The 20,204-nt window shown below is 38.0% G+C and overlaps 1 long non-coding RNA gene across 1 annotated transcript in view; it reads right to left on the bottom strand.

The window, feature by feature from the left end:
* LOC149702682 (uncharacterized) overlaps positions 1-20,204 on the bottom strand; it is a 103,510-nt gene that overhangs the window by 19,310 nt on the left and 63,996 nt on the right. The gene's annotated exons all lie outside the window — the stretch shown is intronic.

Below are 20,204 nucleotides of genomic sequence, written 5' to 3'. Positions count from 1 at the left end.
CAAACGCCATCCTTTAGCAGGAATGAACTTAAGCCTAACTCTCCTGCCAAACATCAACTTGCTAGATAGATAGTGCGGTTTGGACTGAGCGTTGATTATCAACAGTCAGTCAGGACTAGACTTTTTTATGCGTATACAGTTAAGGTAAACATTACATTTCGTTTCACCCTCCCATTAAAGATCCAAGTTTGAATGAAAACCCGTAAAACACTATAAGACTCCGTTTGTTTTCTTTTATCGATATCGTAAATCAGGAAAACGTTAGTCAACTGTCGCGTATTTCTCCCCCTCCACTCTTCGGGGTTCTCCTTGCCTCGTGTACGCACGCGGTGTGGTATAATGCATTTGCTTTTCCGTGCCGTTAGGTAATTATGTCACTTGATCGTTTAAAAAGAGCGAAGACTGTTTGAGGTTTTTGCCGTGTTCTTGTATATGTCCGAGTCAATGCACTCTCGGCCTTTTGAACGACACGAATTATGTATTCGCCTTCCCTCCCCTCCCCTACCCTACCGCGCGCACCTTTTTCCTCTTTTGCACTTCTGACCGAACGCGCCAATGCGAGGTCAACTGAAATTCGGCAACTGTAACCCGCCCAAAACTAGCCCAACTAAGAAGTTTTGTCATTTGGGTATTCTAGGAAAGCTCGGTAATTAGAATTATTAGTTCAAATGTTGCAATTACTCGTAACTGGTCTTAGAAAACCTTGAAAACCAAGACCTAAATTCTCTAGTCTAAAAAGGTTTGAGAATCTGAGTTAAGGTCTTTTCAGACGGATACATCTTTAGTTGATTCAACTTGTCTTGAGTTGAGTGAAATAGTTTAGTCGTGTGAACAGCAGTTGGACAAGTTCAATCACCAAATTAAAAATTGACCACTGACCAATTTTTGATGACTGAACCTTTTGACCCATCTAATTGAGTCAAAGGTTGTATCGCCTGAAAAGGTTTTTAGATAAGTCGACTTTAGTTGAGTAAACAAATTGGTTCGTGTGAACAGCAGTTGGTTAAGTTGAATCACCAAATTGAAAATTGATCTCTGACCAATTTTTACTTAAGTTTTTGACCGATCTAGTTAGTTGAGTCAAAATATGTATCGTCTGATAAGGCCTTAAGTCTATAGAGAAACCCGCCAAACTTGGGCTAGTAAATTGAGTTGCCTGGCAGCCCTGTTGACCGCTTACGTGCAAAAACAGTAAAATAAATCGATGATTTTTTTTAGTGTTGTGGAAAGAAAGAAAAAGGATTTTCGGTAGTCGACGTCCAGGGGTTATGGATCTCTTTTTCGGGAATTTTATATGTCGCCCATTTTTTTCCGATTTAATATTCAGTATGCGTGCTGCCAGGGGTTGTATGCGCGCGCCAAGCAGTCTTTACCTGTCGTATACTTGATGACCCTTAACTGCTTTTCGTCTAACTTTTAGGTTAGTAGGCTTACCGGACAAAATCGACCGTCCTTCAGGCATTAAAAACCTTGTGTTATTGTTTACATTTTGATTTGAAGTATATGGCAAGGAATCGGGCTCGAATTTCCACGTGCAGTAGCAACAAATAGGCCTTTACAACTTAATGGCGCGTAAACAATGCTGTAAAGTGTAATGTTGACAGAAATTGGAGTTAAGTTCGTTGCCATTTCTGACCTTTGAACTGTAAATGGTGAAGCCATTTCTGTTACAGCAAACATATACAGGGTGTTTCTGATAAGTCTCGTTGGCATAAATCAGAAATACCCTGTATCTTCAAGTCATTGTGTACTTTATCTTTAGACATCCGAGTTATGGATTTTTCATTAGCAATTTATCACACCTAGAACTCAACTATAAGACCAGTTCAAATCTGACCTAAAATATGATACCCATTAATATCGCAAGTAAGACACGTGGGACAAAAAATGAATAAATACTAGATTAGCTAAGGGCAAAGTGAAAGCTAATTACTTCGCGAGTAGGTCTACATTTTTTTCTAGTTTTAGGTTGGTAAAGGTCATGAATGTACTAGGGTGCCGAGGGAACAGTCACTCAATCTAATTCTTGTACACTCATATCATGTACTTAAAAGTATTATGCGTATTATTTATAAATCCCCACCCTTGACAGTATTAAAATGATTACACCACACCTATGCGTTGGTGTACGGAGAATTTGTAAGCCATTAGCCCCTCGTCCGGCACTGCTCGGTCGTTCATGCAGTAGAATGACGTAACGGAAGCTTACTTTCGTAATGTTTTCTAAGAACATTACGCTTTTTTTCCTACACTGAAGCGGAAGTCAAGTACTTGAAGTAAAACCTAATATTTTGTAAGTTCAAAATACTCTCTCTACATTGGCATAATAAAAACTCGAAGAAAAAACGTTCCTAGTGACATTGTGAATGGATCGTTAAGTCTGAAACTAAAATTATATATATATAGATACCAAAAGTTTATAGATAAAATATAAAGTATACTTCGTACACAGACGATATTTAGAAATAGAATCAAACGACCCTCCTCTCAACATCTAATCGAACCAACCAATCAGAGGGGGTTAAAGGTTTTTAGAAAATAGTGCTCATTGGTGGCGATCCAAACGTTGATTCTTGGCAGTAGAGCTAGAATTTGCTACTTCAGGAGCATATTCGTGCGTGTTCCCTTCGCTGCGATCGTGGAGGTAATCATACACATACGGGGGTCGACACTGTTCTGAGAGGTATCCCTTATTACACGGCGCGAGCAACCTTCAATGAAATACACTTTTGTTTTTTTCCATGAGCTTTTGTATATACTAGGCTATACTCTTTTACTTCGGGTAATGAACTTAGGTACAGGAAAAGGGACAAGGCCTATCGTGGATAGGGGAGGTTCTTTGGGACATCCCTTTCAGTTAGTAGCGGTACTATAGGGAAAAGTACGTTTGGAACTTGGGCCGCGGTAGAAGAGGTAACCCCAGGCTAAGTAACGAGTCTTGAACCGGAAGGGGTTCCCGAAACTAGTCTAGATAGCTTCCTTACACGACACGACCCAACAACGTCGATCTAACCCCGCTTTTATTAGCCCCGATTTTTTCAGCAACGTACGTGTATTTCTGTCACTACTTTACCCCAACATTGTATGCCAAACCTGGGAACCACGCTTTGCGAATCTGAGTTAGAATACCTTGATCCTCGCCTTGGGTTCGCTTGGGACTGCTTTAGTTAAATGTTCGGGGATGTGTTTCACTTACAAAGTACTATGGATACGAATCTATCGTTAGAAGTTTGCTATCGCTATAGGTTTGGGTGAGATGGATTGAGAATATGGGCGTAGAGTAACCCAGAGTTAAATTTTTCTTCTGTCACGGACCTATTAATGGAAATAACCGCTCGATAATAGTAACATTCTCTTACAGAGAGTAATTGGAATGGAACATACTAATTTTTCAAATGTTCCTAAAGAGATTGTAATTCCTCTAGGCTTAGTACATTATTTCCGGAACTAAAGAACCAGTTAGTTCTTGCAATTATTTTTAAATATCCTCAAACTCCTTAAAAATTGATGGATATTCGCAGTTTGTAAAATATATTCCATGAGTATGACTCTACCTACTAAATCGTTATGTTAGAGACTTACAGCTCGAGCTAATTCCAGAACGACAAGCGAGAATTGAAGTCCTACACTCGGTGGTTAATTTAGCAGAACTTCCATCTAGGTCCTATTTAGTCTGTACTAAGGCTTTGACAGAGCCTCACCAGGCGTCGCTATGACGTTTCACCCACGTCATTTCATAACAATCTCTCGGTATTCAGTGACAAACTTATCGAACATATCTTTTGAACTTATGAGAGTGCAAGCCTCGCCTCGGCCTCACCAACCCAACTCACCTGAGTACTGTACAACACAGTGTAGATAAGAATATCTATAATTTTCGCTCAACATCATTGAGCATAAGATACACATGACTATCAAATTTGGTTTTGACACTAAAGTGACGCATAATTCATCCCTACTTGCAAAGATAAGTTGAAAACCTAGATCCTGACAATCCTTTAAAAAAAAATTTCATCCAGGTATTTTCCTTAACCCAGTCTTAAGTCTAGCCAGCCAGCTGCAATCGTCTTTCCTTATTTCAGGCCGAACGGTAACCATGGGTATTATCCCGGTGTTATTGATCCAAGCTCGGCCATACCTGCCAATACTGCAAAGCGGTTCAATACGGTAAAGATAGAAAACCTCATTCCAATTTTTTCCTTGCCCTAGCCTTTACCTGCTATACGTTTTTATACCTCACCTTCCATGGTTTCCACCTCTCCATTCCTTTTTATGGCATCGCTTTTTGCCCTCCTAAGGGACAAAGACTCACGTTTTCTTTGTGTGGCCTTTGAAGAAAAAACTTGTAGAAGGGAAAAAAGAATGGGCTCCTTGTATTTGCTACAACCACTGCACACACCGACTCTCTTTGACACACACCGAGGAAGAGGCTTAGGTCTTTCTGCTCTCATTCAACATAAACCTGTTGCCCTCAATATTGAACAGGGTCTGCCAGCTTTTTTTATTTATCCAGCATGGAATTCATCTTATCGTTCAATTTATTCTGAACGTATTTGAAATATTTGGTTATTTTTAAGGATATTATGCTGGGTTCTATCTTGAGCTTCTTCTATTTGAAAAATGGATTTTTTCTTTTATATTTGGAATGCGAGTTTTTTAGTTTTGTGGGAACGGTGGTGCTCTTCTACTGGAGTTGTATCAACAGCCAAAACCTTTAGGGAAATACAGTGCCTGTATGGCTCGCAATGAAACAGACACCTAGTCCGTAGTATTCTGACCACTTGTTGGTTGAAGAAGGATGCCGAAATTTTCCTGATCTTTTCTAGAATTGTCCCTGACCTTTTTCTACGCTTTTTCCTGACTTCTCCTGGTTTCTCTGACCTTTTTGTTCGATTTTTTCTGACTCTTCCCAGTTTTCCTTGACCTTTTTCTACGATTTTTCTTAACTTTTCCCGGTTTTCCTTGACTTTCCAGGCTTTCTCTGGTCTTCTCTAGGCTTTTTCCCTGTTTCCCTGACCTCGTTCTACGATTTTCCCTGACTTCCCAGGCTGCCTCTGGTCTTCTTCTAGGCTTTATCACTATTTCCCTGACCTTGTTCTACGATTTTCCCAGACCTTTCTTGCCTCAGTTAGAAATACCCTGACTTACCAAGGTCAGAATAGCGCCCTTAGGAGTCTAAAACCCCCTACCCACGTCACAGTGTCTGCCGGGCGGTAGTTACGTCGTCACTATAATAGAAAAGAAATCCAATACCGTACTTGATACAAAATTTCACTTCTTTAAATCTATCTCTTTCTCATAGACCCCAAGGGAATACGTGAAAATATACCTAAGAATAGATCTTAAGTCATATATAGAGATACAATCATAATCGGAGACCTTGGAGTCTTTAATTCAGTATATGGAGCGAAGAAAAGAAATAATAGAAAGGCCTTAAGAGATACTTCTGTATCACGCTGCTTGGAACCAACCGTAAGTCGTAAACAGCTCAGAAAGACGATTCTTGGTGCAACCTAATCTGGATTGCCATGGAAATAAGAGAATAAGGTGTAGAATAGAGAAAAGGAGAGATTGTATACTATGTACTTCTACTTCTACCATCACCGCCGACGCTGTTAAATCTTTAGAGGAAAAGTGCGGTATCTTCGAATGACTTAAGGGATTGAGTTAGTACATTAACGAATTGAAATATTGTGGCTTTTACGAGCCGACGAAGGATTGTTAAGCATTGCTTTGGCAATTTGAATTTAACCTTGAAAGTCCATTAAGGTTTCCCTCCATCTGCCTAATCTTAATAAGAACAGCCAGGCGGGTGGTATTATATAGAAAAGGACACAGAAGTTAATTTTGGATCTTTTGTTTAAAGGACAATTGCTATCGTCAACGGGTTTCAGGGCTAGATATTTAGGGTTTAAACCAATTTTTACGATTTTGGAAAAGTTTCGATTTTTAAGGGCATTTATAGTTGTTAAAATTTTGGAGGTGAAAGACTAACCTGGGAACATTAAATAAAAACAGAATAGACTAATGGAACCCCACTTTGGCTGATCATAAAGCTTAATATAGTCAAAGTTGGGGCACTGCCATGATCACTCTATTGAACTGTAGTTCTATTCATTTTTCTACAAGCTTATTACGAGGGCTTATTATAAGCTGGTGCAAAAACCATGAGCTCATGAAATTCTAAGATGGCTATTCATTCATCCAGTCTCGTTTGAACCATGATCAGCGCCATTTAGCTGCAGTGTCAGACGTTATATTTTTAAGTCTACACACAACAGTTAACTTGTAACGCGTCTTTGGCCATACCTCGTTTTTATACGCGGATTAATACATAACGCTAAACCTCGTAAGTTTAAAAGTAATTCTTCGACTAAATAGACAAATTCATCTTTCAATTGGTTTTTAGTAAACTTATCAAGAAGAAAGCGACTCTGATATGCGTAGCCCGCTGACCAAAATGCGCAAATTGAAATCTAAAATCTAATGACTGATAACTTTTAAACTTAATTCTAATAGCTTTTTTCTATATCTTTGGAGTTTAATTCTCTTTTGGTGTCGATTCGCCTTTGAAATAACTTACCCTGAGGGCATCAAAAAAGAAGGCCAATTAGAAGTTAATGAAGTATTACCTCCAAGGTCTTACGTGATGTATACAGTACAGTTTCTTACAATTAAGGCTTTAAGAAGAACGGTCTTCAAATGGCAATGTTTTATTTCAAAATGGAGCTGAATTCTTCTAACCAAATGTGAAAGATTCTGGATGATACCGAATTCCTAAATACCGTTTATTATAATGTTAATCTTCGAAGGGATTAAGTGTGCCCGAGACTGTCTCGCATTTAAACCTAAAATCCCTGAGGATTTATTAGCATAAGTTATGCCACCTATGCTTAAGTAGGGTAGGATACTTGATTCTTAAACAATTTGTGTGATTTTCTGTAATTCAGATAGCGTTCACTAATTGATCCCAATGTTTTTTTTCAATACCTTAACTTTGAAAAGTCATAACTTCGATTTTATAACAGGTAGGGTACAGGTTGAAAAAATATGCTAAATAACTTGGGTTATAACAATCGGAGCTATAGTTAATAAATTAATTAGCGGAAGGTGGGCGGTTATCGGTTTAACAACAATGTGATTTAATTATAGTTTTTCCTCCATTGAAAAATACTCATTTTAAAATACCCTATATTAAAATAATTCAGTTTAGTCGAAGCAAGTACAATTTTCAAAATGGTGCAAAATGTGCAAGTATCCTACCCTTGATTTTGCCGCAATGCTATGTAAATTTGGAAAGGGGATTAATTATATTTATAATGGAAATTCTCTTCGTCTTTAGTCAGGTAGACTTTCAATATTCACAAAGTTGATTTGCTTAAATCGCAAACCTTTGGTTCAACCAAGAAGTGATATCTAGTTTATTAGGGAGAAGATCTAAGTTCCCCACATTTCTAGCTTTATCTCCAGTCCAAACGTAGTTCCAGAGTTAATCCCCGCCTCTAAATTACAACCAGCATGTCATTGGTTCTTGAAAACTCACGTAAACGCGACGCAACTAACGAAAATTACTGACGACTGAGGAGAGGCGAAATAGCCCGGCCTCCTTTTACGCCCCCCCCCGTGTATTTTGAAAGGGAGACTGGGACTTTGGCGCGCGAATACTTGGGCATCTTATACCTTCTCCCTAGTAAACTAGATATCCCTTCTTGGGATCATCTATCCATGATAATTATTCCAGATGTTAAAACTAATTACGGTTTAACCTTTAAGTAAATTTGGCTACCCACGGATTTCTGTTTTCTTTTCGTGCTGACCTTATTAAGAAAGGAGTTTTAGATCGTAATCGTAATCAAGAATCGTTGTTTTTATCGAAACGGTTATGACTTATTGAGCCTCAATTCTTGGGCAATAATTGGCCCATTTTCTATACTCCTTGTGTAATAAACGAATTTTCCTCCACTCAAATACCCCGTGCCATTGTTTAATCGCTAACTCATAAGGGTTTTCCAAGAAAATAAGATCAGGAGATGTTGCAATTGAGAGTATACCAGGAAAAAGGTCTTTAAAGGGGCAATAACACGCGATGTATGCCTTTTTGTTCAAATCACGTTAGGCTCTGCTCATAAAGATCAAAAAGGTCACGACCCACTTCGATGAAACTGATGATTCGTAAAATCCTTAGAACAATGTTTACTGTTACATACTTTCGGAAAGCTGGCAATCTCATTTCCGGAAATTAACCGCCAACTAACTGAAGAAAAAGTAGTGCGTGTTGATGTCTGCATTCAGCATAATCAATCCCATTGGTATGTGCACTGAACGCCCATATGTGACGTCGACAAAAACAATAAACCCCCATGGGGGAAACAATCTGAAGAATTTTACGAATAATCTATTGTTAAAACCCCACGTTTAACCAACCAACTCATCCAATTTTTTTTTTATTTCCAAAAGTCTTGGTACAATCCATAATTTTGAATTAAGGATAAAGTCTTTTCAATGACTTAGCTCACTTCTTAATGATTAATTTTTAATTTTTATTAGCTGAAACCGTTAATTATCGACGCTAAAATGTTTGAAATGGAAGATCCAAACTTAATTCTTGTTGCAAAATTCAAACAAGTGAAACGTAGACTGTGATTGTTAGTATTGTTCTGTATAGACAATTCCATTAATTCTTGTAGAGAACCAAACACCACTGAGGCCGGAGGGCACCGCCTTCTCGTGTTATTTCCCTCGCGCCTGTTGGCTAGCCTCCCTTGGCGTGTAGTGAACTCGGGCCCCATCTGGCTTTGCCCCTTGTCGCAAGGGAACTCCGTCATGTGCGTTTGTAATTAATGCTATGGTCTATTGTGCCCCAGAGCTTCGTTCTAAATGACGTAGAGTCTATATTTCATGAGATGAAACCTAGGTTACGGAGAACCGATTACTGTATGGTTTTGGTCCTGGATGACGCGTGTTTAAAGATAATCCTATGGCACTTAATATCAGCGGGGTTTTAAGGATGTCGAGGAACATGCTATTTCTCTTAGCCGAACTCTATGTAGTTCGTCAACCATCCCGTTATATTTTGCAGTTGAGTTAAGGCCTACAGGGAATACCACGAAACCCCTTATTGAGTTTAAATGACGTTTAGGTCACGAGTCATTGCACACATAGCGTGTGTGAACCTTTAGGTCTGGGACTTAGTACTGTACTTACTGAGAGAAAGAAAGGAATCCTTGTTGAAGTATATATTCCTCTGAGTGTATGAGTGAAGAAATAAGGTTTCTTAAAGTGTTTTCTTTTGCTATTTCGGGTTTCCCAATTCTTTGTCTGATGTTTCTTGTTTTTTTTTTTTACGAGTTAGGCTTAACGGAGATCCGATAGAAACACAATGTGCTGCAAGAATTCGAAATCGGATTAAGGTTTAGGGAACTGAGGCCGAAAACGTATATCGAAGTCTAGGCGTTAAGTTTTGTTTCCGTACGCTCTTGCTCCTCGAAGTAAATGAACCAAAAGTTTTAAATTATTTCGTGAGCTGTAAAAATGGAGGGAAATTGTAATATATAATGAACATAAACTGTGGGTGGCCTTGTTCTAAATTTTGAAATTTCGTTCTTGAGCAACTAGTAATGTCACATGAATACGTTAATTTTTTAAGCGCTTTAGTAATTGCATACGTTTATAAGATATGTTCCAAATGTTTGTCATTGGCTACTGAGAGCTTGTGAAACGTCAGATTCGAGGTAAAGCGACGACTGGTGAGGCGCTGTCAAGGCTTAGTACAGACTAAATAGGAAGATGGACAGCAAAACCGAGTGTAGTACTTCAATTCTCGCTTGTCGTTCTCGAGCTAGCTCGAGCTGTAAGTCTCTAGCATTACGAAGTATATGTAGTGTCATACTTATGGAACATATCTTATTAACTTATGGTAATTAAAATATCAATGCCACGTGATTGGTGAGGAAAACACGCTTTAGATTAAAAAGGAGTTTAAAAACCTATCATATCTTCGTGGTTAATTAACGTCTCTCTTAGTTAAGTTGGTATGTTTCATTACTTTTACGCGCTACCACACAATGAATGGACTTAATTAAAAGGCTTAGCTTTTTGTCTGATGAGTTGGAATTGCTTCAGTTATTTTTACTTTGAGTGATCATCAACCTTCTTTACACGTAATGTTGAGTTTTTATTTCTTACGAAACGCGCGAGCATTTAAGTGGTTATTATTTTTGGTATTTTCAATTCTACTCCACGTTTCTTGTTATAAATAGTATCACTTCTTGTTCTAGTTGGTTTGTTTTCGCTATTAAAACTTTAATCTTCTTACCCCCTGTGTTAAGTGTTTTCGCGAGACATCGTCCCCCAAAAACTCATTAAAAAGTGAAAGTTTCTAATCATGAAGTAGCTCGCTTGAAAATCTTATTTTATTTCTGTAGTTCAAGCACACAGTCAGATATAAAATGAGGCTTTCCCAGAATTTTCATTACGGATTTAAGAAACTGAAATTTAGTGAAGTTTGTTACACTGATCTCTAGTTTGAGCCTCTTGTGTTTTCGTATTTACCCTTTTTGAATTTCCATCTTAACTGATCACGTGACGTCTGGCTCCTCAGCTGTGCGCCTGGGTAGGTGCGCTTGAGAGAGATATCGGACTGTCCCGTTATAGTTACCTTCTCCCTTCCCTCTCTGATTTTCCCTCTTATACGTTCTAACTGGTCCTACACTTCGGCACATGCGCAATGACCGCAACAGAGAGAAAAAAATCGGAGAGGTAGGTGCGCATGCCCGTGAGATAAAGAAACGAATGTGCCGTTCAGGTTACCTTCTCTTTCAGCTCTTCTATTTCTACTTCCTCCATGGTTTGCGTTAGCTTCTCGGCATTGAAAAGGTGAATTGCTATTCTTCCCTCGGCGTGGTTGGGTATCCCACGCCGTGTTGAAGTCCTTAAGGACTAGCAACAAGTTAAGGGCTTCCTATAGCTTTAGCTCTGAAGGACCGAGGATCGACATCCATAGTCACTCGACCTAATTACTAAAGGGTTTTATCAACGTCCTTCGTCCTTACGATAACTGCAATGCCAAACTCTTAAATATATTCCGGTTTTATGTACCTCCGAGTAGATAGATATCTGATAGAATATCCACAATTATCTTACGTCCGAACTTGAACAGTTCTATGCACTTTTAGTCAAGTAGTTTGGACTGTTTACTTTCGCATTAAATTCCCAGTTTTATGTCCACCTATAGACGTTTTTTTTTGGCCTAGCTCTTAAGTTAATTATATTGAAGAGATTGAGAAACTCATTTAGGCATTTGTATTGGCAAATTATGGAAATTCGGAGCGTTACTAACAGACACGCAGACAAATCTGCAGGGGTTTTTCTTATAATATTAGTCTTATAGCATAAATTATGTTAAAAGGAAAACAGAATTAGAAAATGAAAAGACTGTCCAATTCTTGCTGTAGTACCATAAGTTAATAAGATATGTTCCTTAAGTATGACACTTCCTATGCTTAGTAATACTAGAGAGTCACTTACAGCTCGAGCTATTCCGAAAACGACAACCTAGAGTTGACTACAGTCTTTTATTTTTGCAGTTCATCTTCCTATTTAGGATGTAGTAAGCCTTTGGCAGCGCCACACCAGGCGTCCCTCGCTTTACCTCGAATCTCTGACCTCCCTCCCTCACTTCATGACAAGCTCCAGTTTGTAACTAGTGACAAACTTAAGAAACTTATCTTATGAACATATGGTGGTACGTAATCTCCGCCCAACAACAGTTGATAATTCGTTTAGTCGAAGCTGAAGTAGAGGCAGGTACAAATACAAATTCTCTATTGCTTATCAAGTATAAAAAGAGAGGATTAAACTGTAGCTGTTTCTAATAAAATGAGAATACATAATTTATTATGGCGCTAGCAACCAGTCAAAATTATTACGCTCACGTATTTCTGACATAAAAATGGGTGTTGTCACGGTCAACGCCTGCATGCTAGCTGGTCTCTCTCGCTAGCTGGTGGACCTCTGGGAATTACGATGACGTCAGAGGTGAAACTTGCTTTTTATTAATCCCCTAAACAGAACTTTTCCCTACCCCCAATAATCCTTAATAAGGAAAAATATTTTATTATCGTTGATCTCGTGATCCTCGAGTTTTAATTTGACCTTTTGTTTATATGGATGGACTTGGTATACTCCCAACGATTTGAACTTTGACCTTTACCATGAAATCTACGCCTAGCTTCCTTTAATTAGAATTTTCTTACATTTCTCTGGAGACTTAATTAGGAATTCTTCAGACCAGTAGGGTATATTAAAATATGTTATTTTTGATTGTTTAAGAATAGAAAAAAAGAAATGTGAAGAATAAAAAATAATCCAAGTAGCATACGGAGTTCCGGGTAATTGTCAAGCTGTCTTGGACTTTTCATTTTTTTATTGTTGCAATGCACAGTTTTCAGACTTGAAGGATTTATACAATTTACACGTGGAGGCCAGGCTATTTGGTAGAGAAAGTAGTTAGCATTTTTGTCTAGTTCCAAGTAGATTGGAATCCTTGTGTAAATGGTATGTACCCTCCTAGTCTGAAAACTATGTATTTATATGATATATCCAATCAACGTCCCATAGGGAAGAAGTAAAAACTTCATCATAGTTTCTGCTGAATTCCAAATTAAGGCGAAGAGAAATAAAATTATGTTAGGATGGTTGTTCAGTGATGAAAATTGTTTGTTAATAGGGTAAGATGTTTTGTCTTCATGTTGTAAGGCTTTGTTAGGGGATAACTGATGTAGTTTCGTTCAATAAGCGTTGAAATTTTCATCAACGATAAAGAACAATTTGGGCATTTGCTTTCTAGAATTATATTTTGCCAATTAGTATGCTGTTCTTAGAGTAGTTTTGGATCTTCTTTAGTCAAGAAGTTCATATTTCAGAACTAAAATATCCCCAACACTTTAACAATTTTAAATTGTTTAATGTTGAACTAAGTCATAGTATATACACCGTAAAACATCCCATAGAAGGCGAAGCCCTACAATCTCTTCCCCACGTTACAGCGCAATCTGTAAATTATATTCCAAGTTGTCCTAAAAGTTCATGACAAGTAGAATATTCATCGCAACAAATAGTATAAACCAACATGCATTTCATCCTCGCTATCTGCTAGTGAAACAGGTTTGAATTCACTGAATTTTCATAGTGGGATGGGAAGTGAAAGCCTATACCGTTTGTCATTGTGTTTTGAAACAATGAAAATGGGCAATTCTTTGCAACGAAAAGCACTCTCTTCAAATGAAATAAAGAGAATTGTATTTCGGTACCGGCGGAAAAGTTTAGGGCTAAAGGATTTATATAGTAGTAAACGTTGAATCCTTGGGTCCCTAAAACATTTCTACCCGAAAATTCCTTCTCGACATTCTTGGAGCGTTTTCGAACTTGCTAAATTTGTAGCGTACGTACTATTCTATCTCTTCAACACTCCGCTGAACGCTGAAGTTCTCCTCGTAATTAAAGAGGAATAATTACTACACCAGTTGTTTATTTCTGACCCTCTCTTTTGTGGAAATCAAACTTATTTCTCTTTTGGAAAGAGACTGTTACGTGAATCTGTTTACTTTAAGTCGTTCTGTGACCTGGCTTCAAAACATAAAAATGTCGTGGAGTCACCTTCTTGGGTTATTTCTCTGGCACCAAAAAGCACCGCCAGAGGCAGTGCGAATTGGCTAGCCTCCCTGCGCGTATAGTGAACTCGGATGAACTCACTCCGTCTGGCATTGCTTCTTGGTTGCTTTCTCTTCTAGTAAAATATGGAATGCACCTACGGCAGACCCATACTTACTAGAGTACCATAACGTTCTGGTTCTAACGTTTCCTAATTCTGTCCAACTCTATTTTCTATTTTTAAGTACAATATGAACGTCATTGTTTCAAACTTTCATCTAGAGTTTCGGATTAGATTGGAGTATATGATACTTTAAACTAAGACAATTCGATTCCTTTCATCTTATACCCTTCGGTTAAAAAACCTTTCAAAGTTTATATAACCTTTTATTACAACCCAACCCACGTGGGGTCACAAAACCTTCAACCTTCATTCAATAATATTTTATACTTATCGACTATTCCATTTATTACTAGCAGAGAATCCAACACACAGGTTGGGTTAGAGTCCCCCCTCTTAGTTTATTTCCCTCGCTCTAACCAATAGGCAACGCCATATGGAGCCCGAGTTTACTACACTCGGGAAGCTAGCCAACTCGTACTGCCTCTAGCGGTACTTCTTGGTGCCAGGTAAATAACCCAATAAGTTACTCTCACCCGTCCCAGTGGTATTCGCTTATCTTCCGAAATTAATGAAATGGTCTATTGCCATGAAAGGAATATGAATATTGAATAGAGACAGAATCAATTTAAAGATTCGTTTGGGATTTTAAATAATTAAACGATAATAACAGAAGATTAAAGATTTTGCCATTATTCAGTTTTTATTAAAAAGCAAGCTAGGCGTAAGGGTTTTTTCTTCTCATATTGCATCATAAATGAATCCTTTTGAGTAGTTTGAAAGACTTCTTTTTTTACATAATGCAATTTTTATGAAAGGGTTTACGAATTTCTAAGCAAACAGTGTCTCTATTTTAACCTAGTAAAACTAACTGAATCATCAAGCGCAGTTAATCCTTTACTTTGAGATTTTATAATGTCACCAAAGAGAGTATAAAGAGGGGGAGTTTAAGTGTTCGTGCTTTGAAAGTTTTCCTCTAACCTTCAGGTGCGCACGTGCATCTTTCTCTGCCCTCTTATTGGTTAAAATAACGAATTCTTATTTTATCAAGTGTACTTTAAATTGAGTGAGAAAAACAGAGCTTAATTGAGGTAATATATTAACATTATGATGTTGCCACGATCAGGGTTCAAACCTAGGGCATGGTAGCAAAGACGTATGAAAACGTTACAGTTGTTCTAGAATATATCATAGCCTCTGAAATATATGGTTCAAAAACCTTTCGGCCTATTTGGAGAAGATACTTATTTTTTTATGAAACTAGCCTACATTTTTTTGTAAAAATTCATCTTAATATTTGAATACTCGAGTGATTAGATACATAACGTTTGATTAGGGCAAATCTTATGCTAAAATGAGAAACCGCATTTAAAATTAGTTGAACTAGAAACCTACGATGCTTTTACCACAAGTTTCAGTTATTCAGGGAAAACTAATTGGTAGGTTAATTACAGTTATAATAATTTTGAATTTAAGCCCACATAAATTTATTTTTGAAACTAATATTTAATTCTTTCAATTTTAAGGTTGAAAAATCCATCCTCGTATAAACGGTTTTCAAAACAGTACTTCGCTTGATCTTCGTTTCAGTGTATGAAGAACGCCTACGTGAATTGTGACATTCTTAATATTGAAAAAACGGCTGCGAAGATCACGAACGGTAGGCCAAAATTTATATTATTCTTATAGTCGTAAAAGTGCTCAGACAAATACCTAAGCCTTGGCTAAACCCAAGTAATCTATTTTGTCTTGGTATAAGAAAGTCGTTACTTTATCCACTAATATTCTCGAAGGAGACACGAATGTCTACTGGACTGACTCATAAAAGAAACCTTGGCGTAATTACGGTGATTTGACGCTCACTGAGGGTTAGGGGTTACGACACTACGGGGTTATATTCCATTCTCTTACGCAACTTTATTACCTGAAATTAGCTAAACAATATGAATTATACAACATTTTTTTTTGGTCAAGAATGGCAGTATGTTCCCTTCTTTTGACCATGAAGCCAATTCCGACTGGAACAGTGTTACGTTTTTGTATAGCCCTAATGTTTTTCAAGGTTTGTTGTTGTCCCCTTTTTTAATGGCAGGTTATTAGAGATCACCTTGCACATTTTCGTCAAGGTCAGTTTAAGTCATGACTTAGCCATAACAAAAGTAGAAAAATTAGAAACGTTGTTGATCCCTCACTTGGAGCAGCTCATACCATTAGTTATTTGTGCAAGAGTCTATCTTCTAGAATTTTTATAACGCTTGTCTAGAGGACTTTTTTTGGATACCCTATACATTAGACCTTGGTACTGACGTAATATGAGGGATATAATAGCATCCCCCCTCCTTATATCCATCTAACGGCTGGCGAAATTGACCCCGGCCCCAATGACCGTGTAATCAGAATGTCTGAAGCCTCCGACATTTCGACACCTTTTTTTACCCCACTAGACCGAGCTGCTCTCAAATGGCATCAGGGCTAAGTTACGGACATCAATCATAAGCGTATCTAACATACCTTGAGTGTGCCAAGTGTAAGATATCCAGCAGAATGTGTTTTTTAAGAGGTATTTTTAGGGTTAGGTTTTAGGGGAACAGGTCTAGTTATCGAAGGAACGTCTAGGATTCGGCTTAACTTTCTTGGGTGTGGAACTTAATATCTTGTCGAACGTGTTACTAGAAATAGATCAAATACTTACGTAACGGTGGAGGTGGTTTAACCAGCGTTCTGACTTACAAATAGACCATTAAATAAATTACTTGCACAGAAAATGTTGCATAGTGAGGGATCTGAACTAAACTGAACTACTTAGCAGACGAAGATAATGGACTTCGGGGTATAAGAGCGAACATATTAGTCAGTAGCAAGAAGTGATGTCTAGGTATAAGGTGCCTAAGTATTCGCGCCCATAGTCCCAGTCCCCCTTTCAAAATACAAGGGGGGACGTAAAAGGAGGCCGGACTATTTCGCCTCTCCTCAGTCGGAAAATATGACTGTAATTTTCAAGAACCAATGAGATGCTGGTTGTAATTTAGAGGCGGGGATTAACTCCGGACATACGTTTGGACTGGAGATAAAGCTGGAAACGTGGCGAATTTATACCTTCTCCCTAATAAACTAGATATCGCTTCTTGTCAGTAGTAAAATATTTTTTGTATAACTGAACTCTACAGCTCGTAGACTTCAGACACGTCAAACTTTCTATAACATTTTGAACTTATATTTTATCGTTCTAAAACGACCAAACTCAATTTGTTTGAACATTTCTTACTCCCTTTAATATGGGAAAAAGACATTACAAAAAATTAAATGCGGTTTTAATGGGGAAATAAATAAATTCGCAACTTTTTCTAGACAGACCGCGTTCAAGATATGTTGCTAAAAGTAAAACGAGATGGTATTTGCTTGCTCGAAATATTCTAGAAATCTAATGGAGGGAGAAAAGATATAAATAGAAACTAAAAATGAAGCTCCCTTTTTTATCTTTCCTTTACACGTCTGATGCTAAGAATCTTCCCGAGAGATGGATTTTGATGAGATTTTTTCCGACGTTTATGAATTAGTGTTTCAGACCACATCAAATCAGCTGTCGGCCAAATACTATATTGCTGATTGCATCATTTTTTAGCTTGGCCAGCTCAACCTCTTATACATTTTTTTTCCCCGGGTTTACCACCTTTTCCATTTCAAACTTTGTGGTAAACTTGAGAATAAGATTTAGGTCTAGTTTATTTGATTTAGGAAATGCTTGTTTAAAACATAAAGCTGTTAGAGTCTAAATAAGTATGGGTCTAAAGTATATTGTTACAGAATGCGTTATCTATAAGGGAGTGGATAGGTGTTTAATCCCGATGTATTTCTTGTAGAGAGGCGCCATCTATTGGCAGGGTTGTCGGAAATAAGCCTCTTCGATGTAAAAAAAGCCCTCAGTATCGGACATACAACGGCGTTGATACATTGCCGTCTCTGCGTACTCTCATGATCCCCAAAGTGCCTAGAGCGCATGCGCCGAAAAGCGAGACGGAAGGCAATGTTTACCCCCGTGCCTTTCCCTCTTAGTTCCATTGAAGTGGCCTATTGTCACCTACTATGATTTGTACCTTTACTCTTCCCCTGACACGACAAAAGAACATGTTCCACTTGATGGCGCAGTTGTGTCGCGTGCATGGACAATGCCGATACTATAGGCTCCTACGGCAGACCCATACTTATGCATTAAAGGGTTTTTCGAATTCTTTAAATCAACATTGATGATATATCGATAGAAATGTGTTAGTTTTTACAACAATTATTGACGCTAATTATAAACAGGATGGTATTTACTTTACTACGTAATTACGTAATTAGACCAGCAGTTTGACGTCACTGGAGTTTTATTATGACTTGAAATGAGCAAACCTTTTGATGCGTATTAGTCTGGAGTCTGAGTAATTAGCGGAAACGATTAAATGTAATTAGAATCTGAAAAGCTTCTCCATCCAGTTTCACCATCCGTGTTAAGTCATTTTACCATGAAATATTTTACTTAATGTATTGAACTACAGCATTGTCTCCATAACGTCAGTGACTTTTTGGTACTGCCAATAGCATAAGTTTATAAGACATGTTCCATAAGTATGACACTACCTATACTTTGTAATGCTAGAGACTTACAGCTCGAGATAACTAGTTCGAGAACGACGGAAGCGAGAATTGAAGTCCTTCACTCGGTGGTTAATTTTGCAGGACTTCCATCTAGGTCCTATTTAGTCTGTACTAAACCTTTGATAGCAGCTCCTCACCAGGCGTCGCTTTACCTCGAATCTATGACCTACTACAATCACCTCATGACAAGCTCTTAGTAACCAGTGACAAACTTATGGAACATATCTTAAGAACTTATGCCAGGACTACGATTGAATGAATATTCTTGATGAAATTGTACAAAGATTCTTTTCAATTAGCTGATTCAACTTGAAGTACCCAATTAAGCAGTGCTGCATATTTGCCGCAAAACGGCTCCAATTTTAGCGTCATTATCCTGTCTAGGAAATGGCTATTTCTGTGAATCGTATCTCTTTTACCATCTTATCCCATTCTGTCAATAGATTCTTGGGACACTCCTCCGAAGCTTTATATCGGACGCAACCAATATGAGCAATATAGTAAGCTATTGAACTTTGACCAAGTCACCCCCGCTGGCCCTTATAAAACATATCATATCAAGATGATACATTAAGTGTCCTACATTTTCAAAAGCCCTAGCTGCTTCCGGGCCGGGTAAACTCATTTTTTCTCCATTTTTCTACCAGTTTTTTTCTTTTCGCTTCTTTTGGATGGCATAAAATAAACCCAGCATCCAAAGATGAAAAGTTACAGATATCGAGAGGACTATAGAGTATAGAGTGATCGGGATGTGAAAGAAAAAAAAAACGTAATGACCCATTTTGCTAGCAGATAGGGTAACTACACATATACATATAGAGTCATCCTCTATTCTTCCCACTCTGATCGTGGCAGGCTTTAAGGCATAAGGATAAGGCTCAGCCTTTTCCTTGTCGCGCTGCTATTCGAGTTACTAGTTATTTTAGTTCAGTTGAATAAAGGCCCATTCAGACTTACGATCATGTCGGTGAAGTCGCCTTGCTCGGTTATTTAGACACGTTTCAACGACTAAGTAAAAGATTCGCGGCTTTAGTTTGACTATTTTCTATTTCGTCTAGCGTTGCATCGAGATGGCACCACCTAGTTAGCGCCTTTTCTTTACACATAGCTCACTCGATCTTGCCTTAATGACGCGTGATCAAGTGAGCTATGTTTTAGCAGACGATATAAGGAACGTTTTAAGATTCTTGGCACTGTATTTGTGAATTTAGATTTAGCTATTTTATTATTTAAAGGCGTAGGCTCAAAAATCATGATTTGATATACGCGGCACTTCTGAACAGGGAAATAAACGTACAGACTCGACTTGTCTGAATGGGTATTAAGGGGAACCCCGCAATCTTCTCACCATCATCACGCTTTTCCATCGTTAATGGTCCATCTCTAAGTATTTTGGTTTGGTTTTCTTACGCTGCATTTTTATTCGGTTGCCTCACTTTTGGTTCGTTTCCTTGGTCTTCATTATTGGCCGAAATTTTATTACGAGGAAACTATAGCTTGCAGGGAAAGTACTTAAAGGTGTATCATACATTCATATTAAATCGGTTTGTTACACGTGCTATCACGCCTTTTTCTTTATGGGAACTCTATTTAATTGCGTTGTGGGTCATATCATGAGCTTTAAAATAGGTATAATTGCAATGTTTTCAAATTAATTTGATTAGCGTTTATTATGATTAGCGTGGTATGAGTGAATGGTTTTGAATTGTGGCTTGTACACTACTGAAAACTCCGAACGAGGTCGATTCAATGACGTAATCAATTTAGCTTAATTCTAATTGGGCGTTCAGAAGCA

Source organism: Phalangium opilio, unplaced genomic scaffold (genome assembly GCF_054372755.1).
Source record: "Phalangium opilio isolate 3A_F unplaced genomic scaffold, DU_Popi_V2 ptg000017l_1, whole genome shotgun sequence".
Taxonomy (NCBI): Eukaryota; Metazoa; Arthropoda; class Arachnida; order Opiliones; family Phalangiidae; genus Phalangium; species Phalangium opilio.
The sequence above is the reverse complement of the archived record's forward strand: the minus strand, read 5'-3'. Positions and strand labels throughout refer to the sequence as shown.